Source organism: Ambystoma mexicanum, chromosome 4q (genome assembly GCF_040938575.1).
Source record: "Ambystoma mexicanum isolate Mex_15411 chromosome 4q, UKY_AmexF1_1, whole genome shotgun sequence".
NCBI lineage: Eukaryota > Metazoa > Chordata > Amphibia > Caudata > Ambystomatidae > Ambystoma > Ambystoma mexicanum.
Window position 1 is genome coordinate 11,121,744 of NC_090928.1, and position 25,931 is coordinate 11,147,674.

Genomic DNA, 25,931 nt, shown 5'->3' on the forward strand with positions numbered 1-25,931 from the left:
GATCAGCACACTGTCTTTAAAGTAGTGCTTGGTATTATCCGGAATCCTAGCATAAGCCTCTGCGACTTTAGGCTCCCAGGAACCCAGGGACACTAAAACTACCTCAGCCTCTATTCCGCTGGGAAATGAGTCTGAGGAGAAGGATGCTCCTGTAATCTCTTCTTCCTCGTAGGAGGAGAAGGCCAGATTAGCGGAGTGGACCCCCAAAGGTCTAACCTTACAACGGGGATCCCCCTTCACATGGTCAGTTGCTCCACAAGCAAAACAGGTTCCAATGGGTCTGTTTACATAGGGAGGCTTATTGTAACCGGAGTTCAGTTTCGGAGGCTGACCTCCACTACCCTGTGAGTTTTCTTGTGTCTTACCCTTGTTTTTCTTTTTGTGGCCCTTATGGGAAGAAGATTTAGCAGATTCCCCACCCTCCATATCTTTGGACTTTTTCCCTTCCTCCTGGTTACCAGGATGAGTTTTGTCCTTATGGGACACTCGATGTGACACCCATAAGTCTGCTGCAATGGCCAGCTTCTTAGGATCTATCTCCTTCGAATCGGCCAAATGCTGCTTAAACTCCGGGGAAGAAGAAGCAAAAATGTGTTCCAGCATGACAAGATTTATCATGCCTTCGAAGGTAGAGACCTTATAGCCTTCGACCCAGCCAGTTAAGTTTTTCAAGGATTCAGCGACATAAGATACCCAAGTACCACCTTCCTTTTTCTTATACTCTCGAAAACGCTTTAAATATTGGGCCGGAGTCTTCCCAAACTTTAAAATGAGAGTTTGCTTTAACATTGCGAAATCAGCTCGCTCAGCCTTCGACATTTCCATGATGGCACTACAGCCAGAATGGGGCAGTCTACTGAGTAACCACGCAATTTTATCAGCATTGTCAACTTCTTGAACCTCGCATGCATACTCAAACGCATTCAGCCAGTCCATAATGTCATTCCTTTCCTCATACACACTGAGCAGATCTTTCGGAAACAGTGGATGAGAGGAGGCCCCAGACCCATGTCCAGGACCCTTGGATCCATTTGCAACCTGAAGCTTGGCCAGTTCCAACTGGTGATCCCTGTCTTTCTGTTTTTCTGCCTGTTCGATTTTTAGTTTGGCTATGCTGAATTCAAGCTCCTGCTGCCTAAACCGCAGCTCTTGCTTCTTGAATTCAAGCATAGCCTCCCCATCAGCACTGGCAGAGGAAACATTAGACATCTCGTCCTCCCTGTCCTCGTGGTCGCGGTGGATCAGTGCGGCGGCAGAACCGTTGGTTCTACCAGTGAGAGCAGCCCCACCACCTTCCGCACTGTCCTCAGAAGTGATAGCGTCAAGCTGCGCTTCTTGCCACGCCACGATTCTTTGGATCATTTCCAATTTCGTGCCTTGAGAGGAAACCCCTCTCTCCGCACACATCTTTTTTAGTGTTTCTGATTTAGAAGCATTCAAAGTTAACAAGGTACTTGTTTCCATACTGTTTGATAGGACTATGGCCTTTTTAAAGTTATACTATAACAATTCACTACGTGTACTGGTTGGAATAACCTGAAATGCCTTAGTTCGAGCGCAACACTGGATACCTTCAGTCGTATCCCACCGCTGTACACCAATTTGTTAAGACGGATTTCTGAACTCTGTCCTGGCGGCGCAGAAGTTCAGAAGGCCAACCTAATTACTTGGAACAGGGTAACCTCTGGACAAGCCAGACCAATCAAGGTAGCGATCGCGGCGGTCAAGACTAGGTCTCAAGAGGGGTGAGGGTGACTGAAAGCTCGCAATGAGCACACAAAGCAAGAGCGCTTACAAACTACTCCAAACAGTTGTTATATCAAAAATAGATACACATTTATTTTAAGGCCTTTAAAATAATGACCGTGGCGAGAAAATCACAATATCACAATACTAAGCCAACACATACCATATCCACACAATATATATACAAATACACAGTCGCAAGCGTTTAAAGCACGAAATATGTAGTCCACCTGAAAGGGAAGGAAAACAGGCAGTGCGATAATGCTTTCGACTCAGTTCGCCTTCATAGGCACCTAACTAGATGGAAGTCCGAGCCCTGCGAAGAGTGGAGCCTTGTGCTCAAAGTACCTGCACACGCTGGTGCCAACGGGCAAAAGGAGAAGCTCTTCGGAGGAAGTCAGGCAGTTCGGGTTAGTGCACAGCAGAAGAAGAACAGGTTCCGCAACTCAAGCGCAGCCTCCACAGCGGGCAGAAGCAGAGCGCGAGTACGGCAAAAGGGTGCTGTTTTTACACAGCAGGGAAAAGCAATGGGATACTGCAGGAGGGCGACCAGATCCTAGATATACTACTCACCGGTCCCCGAAGCAAGCAGACCCAGGCTTCTCCACGTTAGTTTCAGCAGCTGGCAGGTTCAGAAGAGCAGGGAACGCCTTGTAGTCGTGTAGAGCAAAAAGACGTCCCAATCGACGAAACCGGCACAGTTTGTTGCCGCAGCAGGACAACGGAGCGGCCGTGCGTACCTGAGTCAAAAGTACACTCCTCCCTTCAGACCTGGGAACGCCAAGTGCACGAAGCGTGGGAGAGTGACAAGGACTCGAGATACTGCACAACCTGGCGGCGGTTACAGAGCAAGACTCCCTTGTAAGCTGGTCAGTCAACTGGATGGCCCAGAGACGCTTCCGAAGGCTTACTTGGCAGGAGATGGTTGAAGATGCCGGGAATAGCTGTTCCTGCTATTCCAAAGGTCGAAGCACCAGTACAGGCCTTCTGGTTCGATCAAGGAGGAAAGGGTTTCACAGGACGACAGCAGTGCAAAGGAGGATTCCTTCAGCGGGTCACCAGCGATTCCTCGGTCCAGCCTCGTGGTTGCAGGATACTTGGCTCCTGTATTCCTTCGTTCGTGAGAACTCAGGAGATCGACATGGTAGTGGTGTTTCCAGCCCCCTCTTATCCACGGTTCCCTTCGCGCCAAAACGGAGGGGAGCCAATGGGAGATCCGCTCATCAACACACATACCATACGTGGACCAATCACGGACCACGGTGGTCCCAGGCATTCACACCACCCTAGACTCTCTGGCACCCAGGATGTGTATTGGGACCAGACATCCCAGCCCACACCCTGGAGGCACACAAACGACATGTAGAAGCCCGCGAAAGCATCTGCGTTTCGCGGGAAAGTACATGCTCAAATAAGGAAGGCCCCGGGTCGCTCGACCTGGGGAAGGTGAAGGGAGCAAGACGGTCAGTGGACAGGACAAAGGAGCCTCGTGGTCTGGCCATTTTGGGAGCCAGGCCACCATTTTGGGTTCAGTGCGAAAAACGTGCTCAGAACGCCAAAAGGAGCTCAAAATAAACAAAACGATCGCTGCCACCATTCCAGTCCCTGAATGACTTGCACCGATCAAATACCATCCTAAACGAGTATCTAGGGCCTGTAGAAGGCTAGAGACCCAAGAGAGCTGTAACTTAGCTTACAGTGCCCTCTTGTGTCATGTTGCACTAAAGCCGCAACATGATAAAAGAAACTACGGGAAACAGCGTTCCCCGGTACTGACTGTCTTAAGGGCATGTCAGTTTCCCCGTAAGAAAGGAGCGAAAGCCCAGAGAAGTGCGGCAGAAGGCTGTACTTCTCTGGCAAAGTCAAGAACAAGGTTAAAAACAATAGCAAAAAGTTTAGGGGTTGCCACATGGAAGGAAAATTCCCTACAATTACGAAATCTTTCCTAACAGGTATTAGAAGCATTGAGATATCACATCTCATGCTATCGGAAGGATCTCAGGTTTGGTATTAGAAGCATTGAGATATCACATCTCATGCTATCAGAAGGGTCTCAGGATTGGAATGGGAAGGAGTTGGATATCACATCTCATGCTAAAGGGAGGGTCTCAGGTTTGGAAGGGGAAGGATTTGGATATCACATCTCATGTTATCGGAAGGATCTCAGGTTTGGTATTAGAAGTATTGAGATATCACATCTCATGCTATAGGAAGGGTCTCAGGATTGGAATGGGAAGGAGTTGGATATCACATCTCATGCTAAAGGAAGGGTCTCAGGTTTGGTAGAAGCATTGAGATATCACATCTCATGCTATAGGAAGGGTTTTAGGATTGGAATGGGAAGGACTTAGATATCACATATCATGCTATAGGGAGGGTTTCAGTTTTGATATTAGAAGCATTGAGATATCACATCTCATGCTATCGGAAGTGTCTCAGGATTGGAATGGGAAGGAGCTGGATATCACATCTCATGCTAAAGGAAGGGTCTCAGGTTTGGAACGGGAAGGAGTTGGATATCCGATCTCATGTTATAGGAAGGGTCTCAGGTTTGGTATAAGCATTGAGATATCACATCTCTGCTATCGGAAGTGTCTCAGGATTGGAATGGGAAGGAATTGGATATCCCATCTCATGTTATAGGACGGGTCTCAGGATTGTTATTAGAATCATTGAGATATCATATTGCATGCTGCAGGAAGGGTCTAAGGATTGGAATGGGAAGGACTTGGGTATCACATCTCATGCTATAGGAAGGGTCTCAGGTTTGGTATAAGCATTGAGATATCAAATCTCATGCTATAGGAAGGGTCTCAGGATTGGAATGGAAGGAGTTGGATATCACATCTCATGTTATAGGAACTATCTCAGGTTTGGTATTAGAAGCATTGAGACATCACATCTCATGCTATAGGAAGTGTCTCAGGATTGGAATGGGAAGGACTTGGATATCACATCTCATGCTATAGGGAGGGTCTCAAGTTTGATATTAGAAGCATTGAGATATCACATCTCATGCTATAGGAAGGGTCTCAGGATTGGAATGGGAAGGAGTTGGATATCACATCTCATGCTATAGGAAGGGTCTCAGGTTTGGTATAAGCATTGAGATATCACATCTCATGCTATAGGAAGGGTCTCAGGATTGGAATGGGAAGGAGTTGTATATGACATCTCATGCCGTAGGAAGGGTCTCAGGTTTGGTATAAGCATTGAGATATCACATCTCTGCTATCGGAAGGGTCTCAGGATTGGAATGGGAAGGAGTTGGATATCCCATCTCATGTTATAGGAAGAGTCTCAGGTTTGGTATTAGAAGCATTGAGATATCACATCTCATGCTATAGGAAGTGTCTCAGGATTGGAATTGGAAGGACTTGGATATCACATCTCATGCTATAGGGAGGGTCTCAAGTTTGATATTAGAAGCATTGAGATATCACATCTCATGCTATAGGAAGGGTCTCAGGATTGGAATGGGAAGGAGTTGGATATCACATCTCATGCTATAGGAAGGGTCTCAGGTTTGGTATAAGCAGTGAGATATCACATCTCATGCTATAGGAAGTGTCAGAATTGGAAGGGGAAGGATTTGGATATCACATCTCATGTTATAGGAAGGATCTCAGGTTTGGTATTGGAAGCATTGAGATATCACATCTCATGCTATCGGAAGGATCTCAGGTTTGGTATTAGAAGCATTGAGATATCACATCTCATGCTATCAGAAGGGTCTCAGGATTGGAATGGGAAGGAGTTGGATATCACATCTCATGCTAAAGGGAGGGTCTCAGGTTTGGAAGGGGAAGGATTTGGATATCGCATCTCATGTTATCGGAAGGATTTCAGGTTTGGTATTAGAAGTATTGAGATATCACATCTCATGCTATAGGAAGGGTCTCAGGATTGGAATGGGAAGGAGTTGGATATCACATCTCATGCTAAAGGAAGGGTCTCAGGTTTGGTAGAAGCATTGAGATATCACATCTCATGCTATAGGAAGGGTCTCAGGATTGGAATGGGAAGGACTTAGATATCACATATCATGCTATAGGGAGGGTTTCTGTTTTGATATTAGAAGCATTGAGATATTACATCTCATGCTAAAGGGAGGGTCTCAGGATTGGAATGGGAAGGAGCTGGATATCTCATCTCATGCTAAAGGAAGGGTCTCAGGTTTGGAACGGGAAGGAGTTGGATATCCGATCTCATGTTATAGGAAGGGTCTAAGGTCTGGTATAAGCATTGAGATATCACATCTCTGCTATCGGAAGTGTCTCAGGATTGGAATGGGAAGGAGTTGGATATCCCATCTCATGTTATAGGAAGGGTCTCAGGTTTGGTATAAGCATTGAGATATCACATCTCATGCTATAGGAAGGGTCTCAGGATTGGAATGGGAAGGAGTTGGATATCACATCTCATGCTATAGGAAGGGTCTCAGGTTTGGTATAAGCATTGAGATATCACATCTCATGCTATAGGAAGGGTATCAGGATTGGAATGGGAAGGAGTTGTATATGACATCTCATGCCGTAGGAAGGGTCTCAGGTTTGGTATAAGCATTGAGATATCACATCTCATGCTATAGGAAGGGTCTCAGGATTGGAATGGGAAGGAGTTGGATATCACATCTCATGCTATAGGAAGGGTCTCAGGTTTGGTATAAGCATTGAGATATCACATCTCATGCTATAGGAAGGGTCTCAGGATTGGAATGGGAAGGAGTTGTATATGACATCTCATGCCGTAGGAAGGGTGTCAGGTTTGGTATAAGCATTGAGATATCACATCTCTGCTATCGGAAGGGTCTCAGGATTGGAATGGGAAGGAGTTGGATATCCCATCTCATGTTATAGGAAGAGTCTCAGGTTTGGTATTAGAAGCATTGAGATATCACATCTCATGCTATAGGAAGTGTCTCAGGATTGGAATGGGAAGGACTTGGATATCACATCTCATGCTATAGGGAGGCTCTCAAGTTTGATATTAGAAGCATTGAGATATCACATCTCATGCTATAGGAAGGGTCTCAGGATTGGAATGGGAAGGAGTTGGATATCACATCTCATGCTACATGAAGGGTGTCAGGTTTGGTATAAGCAGTGAGATATCACATCGCATGCTGTAGGAAGGGTCTCAGGTTTGGTAATAGAAGCATTGAGATATCACATCTCATGCTATAGGAAAGATCTCAGGTTTGGTATTAGAAGTATTGAGATATCACATCTCATGCTATAGGAAGGGTCTCAGGATTGGAATGGGAAGGAGTTGGATATCACATCTCATGCTAAAGGAAGGGTCTCAGGTTTGGTAGAAGCATTGAGATATCACATCTCATGCTATAAGAAGGGTCTCAGGATTGGAATGGGAAGGACTTAGATATCACATATCATGCTATAGGGAGGGTCTCAGTTTTGATATTAGAAGCATTGAGATATCACATCTCATGCTATCGGAAGTGTCTCACGATTGGAATGGGAAGGAGCTGGATATCACATCTCATGCTAAAGGAAGAGTCTCAGGATTGGAACGGGAAGGAGTTGGATATCACATCTCATGTTATAGGAAGGGTCTCAGGTTTGGTATAAGCATTGAGATATCACATCTCTGCTATCGGAAGTGTCTCAGGATTGGAAATGGAAGGAGTTGGATATCCCATCTCATGTTATAGGACGGGTCTCAGGTTTGTTATTAGAATCATTGAGATATCATATTGCATGCTGTAGGAAGGGTCTAAGGATTGGAATGGAAAGGACTTGGATATCACATCTCATGCTATAGATAGGCTCTCAGGTTTGGAAAGGGAAGGAGTTGGATATCACATTTCATGTTAGAGGAAGGATCTCAGGTTTGGTATTAGAGGCATTGAGATATCATATTGCATGCTGTAGGAAGGGTCTAAGGATTGGAATGGGAAGGACTTGGATATCACATCTCATGCTATAGGAAGGGTCTCAGGTTGGAATGGGAAGGAGTTGGATATCACATCTCATGTTAAAGGGAGGGTCTCAGAATTGGAAGGGGAAGGATTTGGATATCACATCTCATGTTATAGGAAGGATCTCAGGTTTGGTATTAGAAGCATTGAGATATCACATCTCATGCTATCGGAAGGATCTCAGGTTTGGTATTAGAAGCATTGAGATATAACATCTCATGCTATCAGAAGGGTCTCAGGATTGGAATGGGAAGGAGATGGATATCACATATGCTAAAGGGAGGGTCTCAGGTTTGGAAGGGGAAGGATTTGGATATCACATCTCATGTTATCGGAAAGGATCTCAGGTTTGGTATTAGAAGTATTGAGATATCACATCTCATGCTATAGGAAGGGTCTCAGGATTGGAATGGGAAGGAGTTGGATATCACATCTCATGCTAAAGGAAGGGTCTCAGGTTTGGTAGAAGCATTGAGATATCACATCTCATGCTATAGGAAGTGTCTCAGGATTGGAATGGGAAGGAGCTGGATATCACATCTCATGCTAAAGGAAGGGTCTCAGGTTTGGAACGGGAAGGAGTTGGATATCCGATCTCATGTTATAGGAAGGGTCTAAGGTCTGGTATAAGCATTGAGATATCACATCTCTGCTATCGGAAGTGTCTCAGGATTGGAATGGGAAGGAGTTGGATATCCGATCTCATGCTATCGGAAGGATCTCAGGTTTGGTATTAGAAGCATTGAGATATCACATCTCATGCTATAGGAAGGGTCTCAGGATTGGAATGGGAAGGACTTAGATATCACATATCATGCGATAGGGAGGGTTTCCGTTTTGATATTAGAAGTATTGAGATATCACATCTCATGCTATCGGAAGTGTCTCAGGATTGGAATGGGAAGGAGCTGGATATCACATCTCATGCTAAAGGAAGGGTCTCAGGTTTGGAACGGGAAGGAGTTGGATATCCGATCTCATGTTATAGGAAGGGTCTAAGGTCTGGTATAAGCATTGAGATATCACATCTCTGCTATCGGAAGTGTCTCAGGATTGGAATGGGAAGGAGTTGGATATCCCATCTCATGTTATAGGAAGGGTCTCAGGTTTGGTATAAGCATTGAGATATCACATCTCATGCTATAGGAAGGGTCTCAGGATTGGAATGGGAAGGAGTTGGATATCACATCTCATGCTATAGGAAGGGTCTCAGGTTTGGTATAAGCATTGAGATATCACATCTCATGCTATAGGAAGGGTCTCAGGATTGGAATGGGAAGGAGTTGTATATGACATCTCATGCCGTAGGAAGGGTCTCAGGTTTGGTATAAGCATTGAGATATCACATCTCATGCTATACTAAGGGTCTCAGGATTGGAATGGGAAGGAGTTGGATATCACATCTCATGCTATAGGAAGGGTCTCAGGTTTGGTATAAGCATTGAGATATCACATCTCATGCTATAGGAAGGGTCTCAGGATTGGAATGGGAAGGAGTTGTATATGACATCTCATGCCGTAGGAAGGGTCTCAGGTTTGGTATAAGCATTGAGATATCACATCTCTGCTATCGGAAGGGTCTCAGGATTGGAATGGGAAGGAGTTGGATATCCCATCTCATGTTATAGGAAGAGTCTCAGGTTTGGTATTAGAAGCATTGAGATATCACATCTCATGCTATAGGAAGTGTCTCAGGATTGGAATGGGAAGGACTTGGATATCACATCTCATGCTATAGGGAGGCTCTCAAGTTTGATATTAGAAGCATTGAGATATCACATCTCATGCTATAGGAAGGGTCTCAGGTTTGGTATAAGCAGTGAGATATCACATCTCTGCTATCGGAAGGGTCTCAGGATTGGAATGGGAAGGAGTTAGATATCACATCTCATGCTATAGGAAGGGTCTCAGGTTTGGAATGGGAAGGAGTTGTATATGACATCTCATGCCGTAGGAAGGGTCTCAGGTTTGGTATAAGCATTGAGATATCACATCTCTGCTATCGGAAGGGTCTCAGGATTGGAATGGGAAGGAGTTAGATATCACATCTCATGCTATAGGAAGGGTCTCAGGTTTGGTATAAGCAGTGAGATATCACATCTCATGCTATAGGAAGTGTCTCAGGATTGGAATGGGAAGGAGTTGGATATCACATCTCATGTTATAGGAAGGATCTCAGGTTTGGTATAAGAATTGAGATATCACATCTCTGCTATCGGAAGGGTCTCAGGATTGGAATGGGAAGGAGTTGGATATTCCAATCTCATGTTATAGGAAGGGTCTCAGGTTTGGTATTAGAAGCATTGAGATATCACATCTCATGCTATCGGAAGGATCTCAGGTTTGGTATTAGAAGCATTGAGATATCACATCTCATGCTATCAGAAGGGTCTCAGGATTGGAATGGGAAGGAGATGGATATCACATCTCATGCTAAAGGGAGGGTCTCAGGTTTGGAAGGGGAAGGATTTGGATATCACATCTCATGTTATCGGAAGGATCTCAGGTTTGGTATTAGAAGTATTGAGATATCACATCTCATGCTATAGGAAGGGTCTCAGGATTGGAATGGGAAGGAGTTGGATATCACATCTCATGCTAAAGGAAGGGTCTCAGGTTTGGTAGAAGCATTGAGATATCACATCTCATGCTATAGGAAGGGTCTCAGGATTGGAATGGGAAGGACTTAGATATCACATATCATGCTATAGGGAGGGTTTCCGTTTTGATATTAGAAGCATTGAGATATCACATCTCATGCTATCGGAAGTGTCTCAGGATTGGAATGGGAAGGAGCTGGATATCACATCTCATGCTAAAGGAAGGGTCTCAGGTTTGGAACTGGAAGGAGTTGGATATCCGATCTCATGTTATAGGAAGGGTCTAAGGTCTGGTATAAGCATTGAGATATCACATCTCTGCTATCGGAAGTGTCTCAGGATTGGAATGGGAAGGAGTTGGATATCCCATCTCATGTTATAGGAAGGGTCTCAGGTTTGGTATAAGCATTGAGATATCACATCTCATGCTATAGGAAGGGTCTCAGGATTGGAATGGGAAGGAGTTGGATATCACATCTCATGCTATAGGAAGGTTTGTTAAGACGGATTTCTGAACTCTGTCCTGGTGGCGCAGAAGTTCAGAAGGCCAACCTAATTACTTGGAACAGGGTAACCTCTGGACAAGCCAGACCAATCAAGGTAGCGATCGCGGCGGTCAAGACTAGGTCTCAAGAGGGGTGAGGGTGACTGAAAGCCTGCAATGAGCACACAAAGCAAGAGCGCTTACAAACTACTCCAAACAGGTGTTATATCAAAAATATAAACACATTTATTTTAAGGCCTTTAAAACAACGACCGTAGCGAGAAAATCACAATAACACAGTATTAAGCCAACACATACCAAATCAACACAATATATATACAAATACACAGTCGCAAGCGTTTAAAGCACGAAATATGTAGTCCACCTGAAAGGGAAGAAAACAGGCAGTGCGATAATGCTTTCGACTCAGTTCGCCTTCAGAGGCACCTAACTAGATGGAAGTCCGAGCCCTGAGAAGAGTGGAGCCTTGTGCTCAAAGTACCTGCAAGTGCTGGTGCCAACGGGCAAAAGGAGAAGCTCTTCGAAGGAAGTCAGGCAGTTCGGGTTAGTGCACAGCAGAAGAAGAACAGGTTCGGCAACTCAAACGCAGCTTCCACAGCAAGTAGAAGCAGAGCGCGAGTACGGACGAAAAGGGTGCTGTTTTACACAGCGGGGAAAAGCAATGGGTTACTGCAGGAGGGCGACCAGATCCTAGCTATACTACTCACCGGTCCCCGAAGCAAGCAGACCCAGGCTTCTCCACGTTAGTTTCAGCAGCTGGCGGGTTCAGAAGAGCAGGGAACGCTTTCCAGTCGTGTAGATCAAAAAGACGTCCCAATCGACGAAACCAGCACAGTTTTGTTGCCGCAGCAGGACAACGAAGCGGCCGTGCGTATCTGAGTCAAAAGTACACTCCTCCCTTCAGACTTGGGAACGCCAAGTGTACGAAGCGTGGGAGAGTGACAAGGACTCGAGATACGGCACAACCTGGTGGCGGTTACAGAGCAGGACTCCCTTGTAAGCTGGTCAGTCAACTGGATGGCCGAGAGACGCTTCCGAAGGCTTACTGCGAGGAGTTGATGAAGATGCCGGGAATAGCTGTTCCTGCTATTCCAATAGGTCGAAGCACCAATACAGGTCTTCTGGTTCGATCAAAGGAGGACAGTGGCTCACAGGACGACAGCAGTGCAAAGGAGGATTCCTTCAGCGGGTCACCAGCGATTCCTCGGTCCAGCCTCTTGGTTGCAGGATACTTGGCTCCTGTATTCCTTCGTTCGTGAGAACTCAGGAGATCGACATGGTAGTGGTGTTTCCAGCCCCCTCTTATCCACGGTTCCCTTCGCGCCAAAACGGAGAGGAACCAATGGGAGATCCGCTCATCAAAACACATACCATACGTGGACCAATCACGGACCACGGTGGTCCCAGGCATTCACACCACCCTAGACTCTCTGGCACCCAGGATGTGTATTGGGACCAGACATCCCAGCCCACACCCTGGAGGCACACAAACGGCATGTAGAAGCCCGCGAAAGCAACCACGTTTCGTGGGAAAGTACATGCCCAAATAAGGAAGGCCCCGGGTCGCTGGACCTGGGGAAGGTGAAGGGAGCAAGACGGACAGTGGACAGGACAAAGGAGCCTCGTGGTCTGGCCATTTTGGGGAGCCAGGCCACCATTTTGGGTTCAGTGCAAAAACATGCTCAGAACGGCAAAAGGAGCTCAAAATATACAAAACGATCGCTGCCACCATTCCAGTCCCTGAATGACTTGCACCAATCAAATACCATCCTAAAAGAGTATCTAGGGCCTGTAGAAGGCTAGAGACCCAAGAGAGCTGTAACTTAGCTTACAGTGCTCTCTTGTGTCGTGTTGCACTAAAGCGGCGACACGATAAAAGAAACTACGGGAAACAACGTTCCCCGGTACTGACTGTCTTAAGGGCATGTCAGTTTCCCCGTAAGAAAGGAGCGAAAGCCCAGAGAAGGGCGGCAGAAGGCTGTACTTCTCTGGCAAAGTCAAGAACAAGGTTAAAAACAATAGCAAAAAGTTTAGGGGTTGCCACATGGAAGGAAAATTCCCTACAATTACGAAATCTTTCCTAACAGAAGGGTCTCAGGTTTGGTATAAGCATTGAGATATCACATCTCATGCTATAGGAAGGGTCTCAGGATTGGAATGGGAAGGAGTTGTATATGACATCTCATGCCGTAGGAAGGGTCTCAGGTTTGGTATAAGCATTGAGATATCACATCTCATGCTATAGGAAGGGTCTCAGGATTGGAATGGGAAGGAGTTGGATATCACATCTCATGTTATAGGAAGGGTCTCAGGTTTGGTATAAGCATTGAGATATCACATCTCATGCTATAGGAAGGGTCTCAGGATTGGAATGGGAAGGAGTTGTATATGACATCTCATGCCGTAGGAAGGGTCTCAGGTTTGGTATAAGCATTGAGATATCACATCTCTGCTATCGGAAGGGTCTCAGGATTGGAATGGGAAGGAGTTGGATATCCCATCTCATGTTATAGGAAGAGTCTCAGGTTTGGTATTAGAAGCATTGAGATATCACATCTCATGCTATAGGAAGGGTCTCAGGATTGGAATGGGAAGGAGTTAGATATCACATCTCATGCTATAGGAAGGGTCTCAGGTTTGGTATAAGCAGTGAGATATCACATCTCATGCTATAGGAAGTGTCTCAGGATTGGAATGGGAAGGAGTTGGATATCACATCTCATGTTATAGGAAGGATCTCAGGTTTGGTATAAGAATTGAGATATCACATCTCTGCTATCGGAAGGGTCTCAGGATTGGAATGGGAAGGAGTTGGATATTCCAATCTCATGTTATAGGAAGGGTCTCAGGTTTGGTATTAGAATTATTGAGATATCACATCTCATGCTATCGGAAGGATCTCAGGTTTGGTATTAGAAGCATTGAGATATCACATCTCATGCTATCAGAAGGGTCTCAGGATTGGAATGGGAAGGAGATGGATATCACATCTCATGCTAAAGGGAGGGTCTCAGGTTTGGAAGGGGAAGGATTTGGATATCACATCTCATGTTATCGGAAGGATCTCAGGTTTGGTATTAGAAGTATTGAGATATCACATCTCATGCTATAGGAAGGGTCTCAGGATTGGAATGGGAAGGAGTTGGATATCACATCTCATGCTAAAGGAAGGGTCTCAGGTTTGGTAGAAGCATTGAGATATCACATCTCATGCTATAGGAAGGGTCTCAGGATTGGAATGGGAAGGACTTAGATATCACATATCATGCTATAGGGAGGGTTTCCGTTTTGATATTAGAAGCATTGAGATATCACATCTCATGCTATCGGAAGTGTCTCAGGATTGGAATGGGAAGGAGCTGGATATCACATCTCATGCTAAAGGAAGGGTCTCAGGTTTGGAACGGGAAGGAGTTGGATATCCGATCTCATGTTATAGGAAGGGTCTAAGGTCTGGTATAAGCATTGAGATATCACATCTCTGCTATCGGAAGTGTCTCAGGATTGGAATGGGAAGGAGTTGGATATCCCATCTCATGTTATAGGAAGGGTCTCAGGTTTGGTATAAGCATTGAGATATCACATCTCATGCTATAGGAAGGGTCTCAGGATTGGAATGGGAAGGAGTTGGATATCACATCTCATGCTATAGGGAGGGTCTCAGGTTTGGTATAAGCATTGAGATATTACATCTCTGCTATCGGAAGGGTCTCAGGATTGGAATGGGAAGGAGTTGGATATCCCATCTCATGTTATAGGAAGAGTCTCAGGTTTGGTATTAGAAGCATTGAGATATCACATCTCATGCTATAGGAAGTGTCTCAGGATTGGAATGGGAAGGACTTGGATATCACATCTCATGCTATAGGGAGGCTCTCAAGTTTGATATTAGAAGCATTGAGATATCACATCTCATGCTATAGGAAGGGTCTCAGGATTGGAATGGGAAGGAGTTGGATATCACATCTCATGCTATTGGAAGGGTCTCAGGTTTGGTATAAGCAGTGAGATATCACATCTCATGCTATAGGAAGTGTCTCAGGATTGGAATGGGAAGGAGTTGGATATCACATCTCATGTTATAGGAAGGATCTCAGGTTTGGTATAAGAATTGAGATATCACATCTCTGCTATCGGAAGGGTCTCAGGATTGGAATGGGAAGGAGTTAGATATTCCAATCTCATGTTATAGGAAGGGTCTCAGGTTTGGTATTAGAAGCATTGAGATATCACATCTCATGCTATAGGAAGGGTCTCAGGATTGGAATGGGAAGGACTTGGATATCACATCTCATGCTATAGGGAGGGTCTCAAGTTTGATATTAGAAGCATTGAGATATTACATCTCATGATATCGGAAGGGTCTCAGGATTGGAATGGGAAGGAGTTGGATATCACATCTCATGATAAAGGAAGGGTCTAAGGTTTGGAAGGGGAAGGATTTGGATATCACATCTCATGTTATAGGACGGGTCTCAGGTTTGGTATTAGAAGCATTGAGATATCAAGTCTCATGGTATAGAAAGGGGATCAGAATTGGAATGGGAAGGAGTTGGATGTCACAACTCAAGCTATAGGAAGGGTCTCAGGATTGGAATGGGAAGGACTTGGATATCACATCTCATGCTATAGGGAGGGTCTCAAGTTTGATATTAGAAGCATTGAGATATCACATCTCATGATATCGGAAGGGTCTCAGGATTGGAATGGGAAGGAGTTGGATATCACATCTCATGATAAAGGAAGGGTCTAAGGTTTGGAAGGGGAAGGATTTGGATATCACATCTCATGTTATAGGACGGGTCTCAGGTTTGGTATTAGAAGCATTGAGATATCAAGTCTCATGGTATAGGAAGGGGCTCAGAATTGGAATGGGAAGGAGGTGGATATCAAGTCTCATGGTATAGGAAGGGGCTCAGAATTGGAATGGGAAGGAGTTGGATATCACATCTCATGCTAAAGGGAGGGTCTCAGGTTTGGAAGGGGAAGGATTTGGATATCACATCTCATGTTATAGGAAGGATCTCAGGTTTGGTATTAGAAGCATTGAGATATCACATCTCATGCTATCGGAAGTATCTCAGGTTTGGTATTAGAGGCATTGAGATATCACATCTCATGCTATCTATCATAAGGGTCTCAGGATTGGAATGGGAAGGAGTTGGATATCACATCTCATGCTAAAGGGAGGGTCTCAGGTTTGGAAGGGGAAGGATTTGGATATCACATCACATGTTATAAGAAGGATCTCAGGTTTGGTATTAGAAGCATTGAGATATCACATCTCATGCTATCGGAAGGGTCTCAGGATTGGAATGGGAAGGAGTCGGATATCACATCTCATGCTATAGGAAGGCCCTCAGGTTTGGAAGGGGAAAGAGTTGGATATCACATTTCATGTTAGAGGTAGGATCTCAGGTTTGGTATTAGAGGCATTGAGATATCACATCTCATGCTATCAGAAGGGTCTCAGGATTGGAATGGGAAGGAGTTGGATATCACATCTCATGCTAAAGGGAGGGTCTCAGGTTTGGAAGGGGAAGGATTTGGATATCACGTCTCATGTTATAGGAAGGATCTCAGGTTTGGTATTAGAAGCATTGAGATATCACATCTCATGCTATCGGAAGTATCTCAGGTTTGGTATTAGAGGCATTGAGATATCACATCTCATGCTATCTATCATAAGGGTCTCAGGATTGGAATGGGAAGGAGTTGGATATCACATCTCATGCTAAAGGGAGGGTCTCAGGTTTGGAAGGGGAAGGATTTGGATATCACATCACATGTTATAAGAAGGATCTCAGGTTTGGTATTAGAAGCATTGGGATATCACATCTCATGCTATCGGAAGGGTCTCAGGATTGGAATGGGAAGGAGTCGGATATCACATCTCATGCTATAGGAAGGCTCTCAGGTTTGGAAGGGGAAAGAGTTGGATATCACATTTCATGTTAGAGGTAGGATCTCAGGTTTGGTATTAGAGGCATTGAGATATCACATCTCATGCTATCAGAAGGGTCTCAGGATTAGAATGGGAAGGAGTTGGATATCACATCTCATGCTAAAGGGAGGGTCTCAGGTTTGGAAGGGGAAGGATTTGGATATCACGTCTCATGTTATAGGAAGGATCTCAGGTTTGGTATTAGAAGCATTGAGATATCACATCTCATGCTATCGGAAGGATCTCAGGTTTGGTATTAGAAGCATTGAGATATCAAGTCTCATGGTATAGGAAGGGTCTCAGAATTGGAATGGGAAGGAGTTGGATATCTCAAGCTATAGGAAGGGTCTCAGGTTTGGAATGGGAAGGGGTTTGATATCACAACTCATGCCATAGTATGGGTCTCAGGTTTGGTAGAAACATTGGGATATCACATCTCATGCTATCGGAAGGGTATCAGGATTTGATTTGGAAGGAGTTGGATATCCCATCTCATGCTATAGGAAGGGTCTCAGGTTGGAATGGGAAGGAGTTGGATATCACATCTCATGTTATAGGAAGGGTCCCAGGATTGGAATGGGAAGGACTTGGATATCATATCTCATGCTATAGGAAGGCTCTCAGGTTTGGAAGGGGAAGGAGTTGGATATCACATTTCATGTTAGAGGAAGGATCTCAGGTTTGGTATTAGAGGCATTGAGATATCACCTCTTGTTATATGAAGGGTCTCACGTTTGGTACAAGCATTGAGATATCACATCTCATGCTATAGGAAGGGTCTCAGGATTGGAATGGGAAGGAGTTGTATATCACATCTCAAGCTATAGGAAGGGTCTCACGTTTGGTGTAAGCATTGAGATATCACATCTCATGCTATAGGAAGGGTCTCAGGATTGGAATGGGAAGGTGTTGGATATCACATCTCATGTTATAGGAAAGATCTCAGGTTTGGTATTAGAAGCATTGCGACATCACATCTCATGTTATAGGAAGGGTCTCAGGATTGGAATGGGAAGAAGTTGGCTATCACATCTCATGCTATAGGAAGGGTCTCAGGTTTGGTATAAGCATTAAGATATCACATCTCATGCTATAGGAAGGGTCTCAGGATTGGAATGGGAAGGAGTTGTATATGACATCTCATGCCATAGGAAGGGTCTCAGGTTTGGAATAAGCATTGAGATATCACATCTCATGCTATAGGAAGGGTCTCAGGATTGGAATGGGACGGACTTGGATATCACATCTCATGCTATAGGGAGGGTCTCAGGTTTGGAAGGGGAAGGATTTGGATATCACATCGCATGTTATAGGAAGGATCTCAGGTTTGGTAAGTGAAGGAGTTGGATATCACATTTCATGTTAGAGGTAGGATCTCAGGTTTGGTATTAGAGGCATTGAGGTATCACATCTCATGCTATCAGAAGGGTCTCAGGATTGGAATGGGAAGGAGTTGGATATCAAATCTCATGCTAAAGGGAGGGTCTCAGGTTTGGAAGGGGAAGGATTTGGATATCACATCGCGTGTTATAGGAAGGATCTCAGGTTTGGTATTAGAATCATTGAGATATCACATCTCATGCTATCGGAAGTATCTCAGGTTTGGTATTAGAGGCATTGAGATATCACATCTCATGCTATCATAAGGGTCTCAGGATTGGAATGGGAAGGAGTTGGATATCACTTCTCATGCTAAAGGGAGGGTCTCAGGTTTAGAAGGGGAAGGATTTGGATATCACATCACATGTTATAAGAAGGATCTCAGGTTTGGTATTAGAAGCATTGAGCTATCACATCTCATGCTATCGGAAGGGTCTCAGGATTGGAATGGGAAGGAGTTGGATATCACATCTCATGCTATAGGAAGGGTCTCAGGTTTGGAACGGGAAGGAGTTGGATATCACATCTCATGTTATAGGAAGAGTCTCAGGTTTGGTATAAGCATTGAGATATCACATCTCTGCAGTCGGAAGTGTCTCAGGATTGGGATGGGAAGGAGTTGGATATCACATCTCATGCTATAGGAAGGGTCTCAGGTTTGGAACGGGAAGGAGTTGGATATCCCATCTCATGTTATAGGACGGGTCTCAGGTTTGGTATTAGAAGCATTGAGATATCACATCGCATGCTGTAGGAAGGGTCTCAGGATTGGAATGGGAAGGAGTTGGATATTACATCTCATGCTATAGGAAGGTTCTCAGGTTTGGTATAAGCATTGAGGTATCACATCTCTGCTATCGAAAGTGTCTCAGGATTGGAATGGGAAGGAGTTGGATACCCATCTCATTTTATAGGACGGGTCTCAGGTTTGTTATTAGAATCATTGAGATATCATATTGCATGCTGTAGGAAGGGTCTAAGGATTGGAATGGGAAGGACTTGAATATCACATCTCATGCTATAGGTAGGCTCTCAGGTTTGGAAAGGGAAGGAGTTGGATATCACATTTCATGTTAGAGGAAGGATCTCAGGTTTGGTATTAGAGGCATTGAGATATCACATCTCATGCTATAGGAAGGGTCTCAGGATTGGAATGGGAAGGAGTTGGATATCACATCTCATGCTATAGGAAGGTTCTCAGGTTTGGTATAAGCATTGAGATGTCACATCTCATGCTATAGGAAGGGTCTCAGGATTGGAATGGGAAGGAGTTGGATATCACATCTCATGTTATAGGAAGGATCTCAGGTTTGGTATTAGAAGCATTGAGATATCACATCTCATGCTATAGGAAGGGTCTCAGGATTGGAATGGGAAGGAGTTGTATATGACATCTCATGCCATAGGAAGGGTCTCAGGTTTGGTATAAGCATTGAGATATCACATCTCTGCTATCGGAAGGGTCTCAGGATTGGAATGGGAAGGAGTTGGATATCCCATCTCATGTTATAGGAAGAGTCTCAGGTTTGGTATTAGAAGCATTGAGATATCACATCTGATGCTATAGGAAGTGTCTCAGGATTGGAATGGGAAGGAGTTTGATATCACATCTCATGCCATGTATGGGTCTTACTGCTTCTAAAACCAAACCTGAGAACCATCCTATAACATATGTGAAATCCAAATCCTTCCCTTTCCAAACCTGAGACCCTTCCGATAGCATGAGATGTGATATCTCAATGCTTCTAAAACCAAACATGAGAACCATCCTACAACATGAGATGTGAAATCCAAATCCTTCCCTTTCCAAACCTGAGACCCTTCCTATAGCTTGAGATGTGATATCAAACTCCTTCCCATTCCAATCCTGAGATAGCTTGAGATGTGATATCCAACTCCTTCCCATTCCAATCCTGGGACCCTTCCGATAGCATGAGATGTGATATCTCAATGCTTCTAATATCAAAACTGAGACCCTCCCTATAGCATGAGATGTGATATCTAAGTCATTCCCATTCCTATCCTGAGACCCTTCCGATAGCAGATATGTGATATCTCAATGCTTATACCAAATCTGAGACCCTTCCTATGGCATGAGATGTGAAATCTCAATGCTTCTATCAAACCTGAGACCCTTCCTTTAGCATGACATGTGATATCCAACTCCTTCCCATTCCAATCCTGAGACCCTTCCTATAGCATGAGATGTGAAATCTCAATGCTTCTATCAAACCTGAGACCCTTCCTTTAGCATGACATGTGATATCCAACTCCTTCCCATTCAAATCCTGAGACCCTTCCTATAGCATGAGTTGTGATATCTCAATGCTTCTAATACCAAACCTGGGACCCGTCCTATAACATGAGATGTGATATCCAAATCCTTCCCCTTCCAAACCTAAGACCCTTCCTTTAGCATGAGATGTGATATCCAAATCCGATCGCTACCTTGATTGGTCTGGTTCGTCCAGAGGTTACCCTGTTCCAAGTAATTAGGTTGGCCTTCTGAACTTCTGCGCCACCAGGACAGAGTTCAGAAATCCGTCTTAACAGCATGAGATGTCATATACAACTCCTTCCGATTCCAATCCTGAGACCCTTCCTATAGCATGAGATGTGATATCTCAATGCTTCTAATACCAAACCTGAGATCCTTCCTATAGCATGAGATGTGATATCAAACTCCTTCCCATTCCAAACCTGAGACCCTTCTGATAGCATGAGATGTGATATCTCAATGCTTCTAAAACCAAACATGAGAACCATCCTATAACATGAGATGTGAAATCCAAATCATTCCCTTTCCAAACCTGAGACCCTTCCTATAGCTTGAGATGTGATATCAAACTCCTTCCCATTCAATGTGATATCCAACTCCTTCCCATTCCAAACCTGATACCCTTCCTATAGCATGAGATGTTATATCGTAATGCTTCTAAAACCAAACCTGAGAACCATCCTATAACATGTGAACTCCAAATCCTTCCCTTTCCAAACCTGAGACCCTTCCGATAGCATGAGATGTGATATCTCAATGCTACTAAAACCAAACATGAGAACCATCCTATAACATGAGATGTGAAATCCAAATCCTTCCCTTTCCAAACCTGAGACCCTTCCTATAGCTTGAGATGTGATATCAAACTCCTTCCCATTCCAATCCTGAGATAGCTTGAGATGTGATATCCAACTCCTTCCCATTCCAATCCTGAGACCCTTCCTATACCATGAGATGTGATATCTCAATGCTTCTAATACCAAACCTGAGACCCGTCCTAAAACATGAGATGTGAGATCCAAATACTTCCCCTTCCAAACCTGAGACCCTTCCTATAGCTTGAGATGTGATATCAAACTCCTTCCCATTCCAATCCTGAGATAGCTTGAGATGTTGTATCCAACTCCATCCCATTCCAATCCTGAGACCCTTCCGATAGCAGAGATGTGATATCTCAATGCTTATACCAAACCTGATGACCCATCCTATGGCATGATATGTGATATCCAACTCCTTCCCATTGCAATCCTGAGTTCCTTCCTATAGCATGAGATGTGATCTCAATGCTTCTATCAAACCTGAGACCCTTCCTTTAGCATGAGATGTGATATCCAAATCCTTCCCATTCCAATCCTGAAACCCTTCCTATAACGAGATGTGATATCCAACTCCTTCCCATTCCAACCTGACCTTCCTTTAGCATGAGAAGGGATATCCAACTCCTTCCCATTCCAATCCTGAAACCCTTCCTATAGCATGAGATGTGATATCTCAATGTTTCTAATAAAAAACCTGAGACCCTTCCTATAGCAAGAGATGTGATATCCAAATCCTTCCCATTTCAATCTTGAGACCCTTCCTATAGCATGAGATGTGATATCCAACTCCTTCCCATTCCAACCTGATACCCTTCCTATAGCATAAGGGATATCCAACTCCTTCCCAATCCAATCCTGAGACCCTTCCGATAGCAGAGATGTGATATCTCAATGCTTTTACCAAACCTGAGACCCTACCTTTAGCATGATGTGATATCCAAATCCTTCACATTCCAACCCTGAGACCCTTCCTATAGCATGAGATGTGATATCTCAATGCTTCTAATACCAAACCTGAGAACCATCCTATAACATGAGATGTGAAATCCCAATCCTTCCCTTCCCAAACCTGAGACCCTTCCTATAGCTCGAGATGTGATATCAAACTCCTTCCCATTCCAATCCTGAGATAGCTTGAGATGTGATGTCCAACTCCTTCCCTTTCCAATCCTGAGACCCTTATCATACCATATGTGATATCTCAAGGCTTCTAATACCAAACCTGAGACCCGTCCTAAAACATGAGATGTGAGATCCAAATCCTTCCCCTTCCAAACCTGAGACCCTTCCTTTAGCATGAGATGTGATATCCAAATCCTTCCCATTCCAATCCTTAACCCCTTCCTATAGCATGAGATGTGATATCTCAATGTTTCTAATAAAAAACCTGAGACCCTTCCTATAGCAAGAGATGTGATATCCAAATCCTTCCCATTCCAACCCGAGACCCTTCCTATAGCATGAGAAGGGATATCCAACTCCTTCCAATTCAAATACTGCGACCCTTCCAATAGCATATGTGATATCTCAATGCTTCTAATATCAAAACTGAGACCCTCCCTATAGCATGAGATGTGATATCTAACTCCTTCCCATTCCAATCGAGACCCTTCCTATAACATGAGATGTGATATCTCTATGCTTCTAATACCAAACCTGAGCCCCTTCTCGTAGCATATGTGATATCCAACTCCTTCCCATTCCAAACTTGTGACCCTTCCTGTAGCATGAAATGTGATTTTCACCCCTTCCAATACCAAACCCGAGACCATTCCCACAGCCTGAGATTTGAAATCTCATTTCTTCCAATACCAAACCCGAGACCCTTCCGATAGGATGAGATTTACTATCTCACTCCTTAAAATACCAAACTCGAGTCCCTTCCTAAAGGATGCGATTCTAATACCAAACCTGAGACCCTCCCTATAACAAGAGATGTCATATCCAACTCCTTCCCATTCCAATCATGAGACTCTTCCTATAGCATGACATGTGATATCGAACTTCCCATTCCAATCCTGAGACTCAGACCTCCCCGTCTAACCTTCTCACCACTCCTAGCTCCCGGATGGATCATGCACTCCTGCTGTCTCCTCTCTCCCTTCTTCTGCTTCCTTTCCTCTCTCCTTCCTCATCTGCCCTAGGTCAGGCTCCTTCTACACCTCCGCAGGGATTACTGATTTGTACCCCTCCCCACTCTCAACTCTCACTCAGTTTCAAAAACTCATCTGACATCTGCCATTTCCTGGAAGAACCCGACCTTGATGTTCTTGGTCTAACCGAGACATGGTTGACGGCCAGCGCTGTCTCAAGCTTTGACAGTTTCCTCCCTGATGACAAGTTCCTCTCCATGCCCAGATCCAACCGTTCTTGAGGGGGGAGCATCCTTGATTCCTGTAGTAAATTGCTTTCCTTTGCAGGCCGACTCCTCTCACGAATGCCTTGTCTGCATGCATTCTCTCTTTCCTGGCCATTCTCTCACCGTGGCTATTTGCCTACCCCCTTCCTCTCTCAGTGGATGGACTTCTCCATCCTAGCCTCCTACCACTCAACTCCGCCTACTTGGAGAATTCAACATGAACCTGTATGCTTCCTGACCTGGACTTTTACGAGATCTGCAACTGTACATGTCACTGGCCCTACACACTGCAGGGAATACTCAGGATTTTCTGATCTCAGACCTCCCCCTCTGTTACCCTCTCAACAATCCTCTCCCGTGGTGATCAAGTTCTCATCTCCAAAGAAGGCTACCTACCAGCTGTTCCTCCTCAGTGGAGTTCTTTCTTTCTGTCCCTGCTCCCTGCACCGTTTCGCGTTGCAAACACTCGCTTCCCAGCTCTCTGGTTTAGACGCGTGTTCCCTGCCTTCTCTCCTCTTCCCGCTGCCTTCAAATCAACAAATGAGCTTCAAAAGATACACGGTGCTCAGAATGCTTTATAACACCCATTATTCATCATATAGCCGTAACCCGCTAGACGTATTGAAATGTGCTCTAAACTAGCAAAACCAGCTAGAAAATGTACTTTCCTCGCGTTTTTGTAAATGCGAATTCTGATGGGTTCCCATGTATGTACTGTGTCCGTGCGTTTGTTGTCGAATCCTGAAGTGTTTAACCACTGTTCTCCCATACAAGGGGGGTTCAACATCTACTGCTGTTCACAGGCTGAATGTATACGGCTGAAATCTTCAAGGCATTATCAGCTTTCCTGACTGTTTTGGAACGTGTATTTGCCATCTGTTAATGCAGTAGCCTTGTGGTCATCGTCCCTTTTAGTTTACAGGCTGCACTCCCCTGGTGTTCACATTCTCTTCTCCAGAGCAGGCTAACTACCAGCTGCTCCTCCTCAGAGGCGTTCCTTCTTTCTGTCCCTGCTCCCTGCACCGTTTCGCGTTGCATGTACTCGCTTCCCACCTCTCTGGTTTAGATGCGTGTTCCCTGCCTTCTCTCCTCTTCCTACAGCCTTCCAATGAGCTCCACAAGATAGTGTTCAGAATGCTTCATAACCCCATTATTCAACATATAGCTGTAACCCGCTAGACGTATTGAAACGTGCAAAGGTCTCAGAATTGGAATGGGAAGGAGTTGGATATCACATCTCAAGCTATAGGAAGGGTCTCAGGATTGGAATGGGAAGGAGTTTGATATCACATCTCATGCCATGTATGGGTCTCAGGTTTTGTAGAAGCATTGGGATATCACATCTAATGCTATCGGAAGGGTATCAGGATTGGATCTGGAAGGAGTTGGATATCCCATCTCATGCTATAGGAAGGGTCTCAGGTTGGAATGGGAAGGAGTTAGATATCACATCTCATGTTATAGGAAGGGTCTCAGGATTGGAATGGGAAGGACTTGGATATCACATATCATGTTATATGAAGGCTCTCAGGTTTGGTATTAGAAGCATTGAGATATCACATCTCATGCTATAGTAAGGGTCTCAGGATTGGCATGGGAAGGAGTTTTATATCACATCTCATGCTAAAGGAAGGGTCTCCGGTTTGGAATGGGAAGGAGTTGGATATCACATCTCATGCTAAAGGGAGGGTTTCAGGTTTGGAAGTGGAAGGATTTGGATATCACATCTCATGTTATAGGAAGATCTCAGGTTTGGTATTAGAAGCATTGAGATATCACATCTCATGCTATCGGAAGGATCTCAGGTTTGGTATTAGAAGCATTGAGATATCACATCTCATGCTATAGGAAGGGTCTCAGGATTGGAATGGGAAGGAGTTGGATATCACATCTCATGCTATAGGAAGGGTCTCAGGTTTGGTATTACAAACATTGTGATATTACATCTCATGCTATAGGAAGGGTTTCAGGATTGGATTGGGAAGGAGTTGGATATCACATCTCATGCTATAGGAAGGGTCTCAGGTTTGGAATGGGAAGGATTTGTACATCACATCTCTTGCTATAGGAAGGGCCTCAGGTTTGGTAAGAGAAACATTAAGATATCACATCTCATGCTATCGGAAGGGTCTCAGGATTGGAATGGGAAGGAGTTGGATATCACATCTCAAGCTATCTCAGGATTGGAATGGGAAGGAGTTTGATATCACATCTCAAGCTATAGGAAGGGTCTCAAGTTTGGAAGGGGAAGAATTTGGATTTCACATCTCATGTTTTAGGACGGGTCTCAGGTTTGGTATTAGAAACATTGAGATATCACATCTCATGGTATAGGAAGGGTTTCAGGATTGGAATGGGAA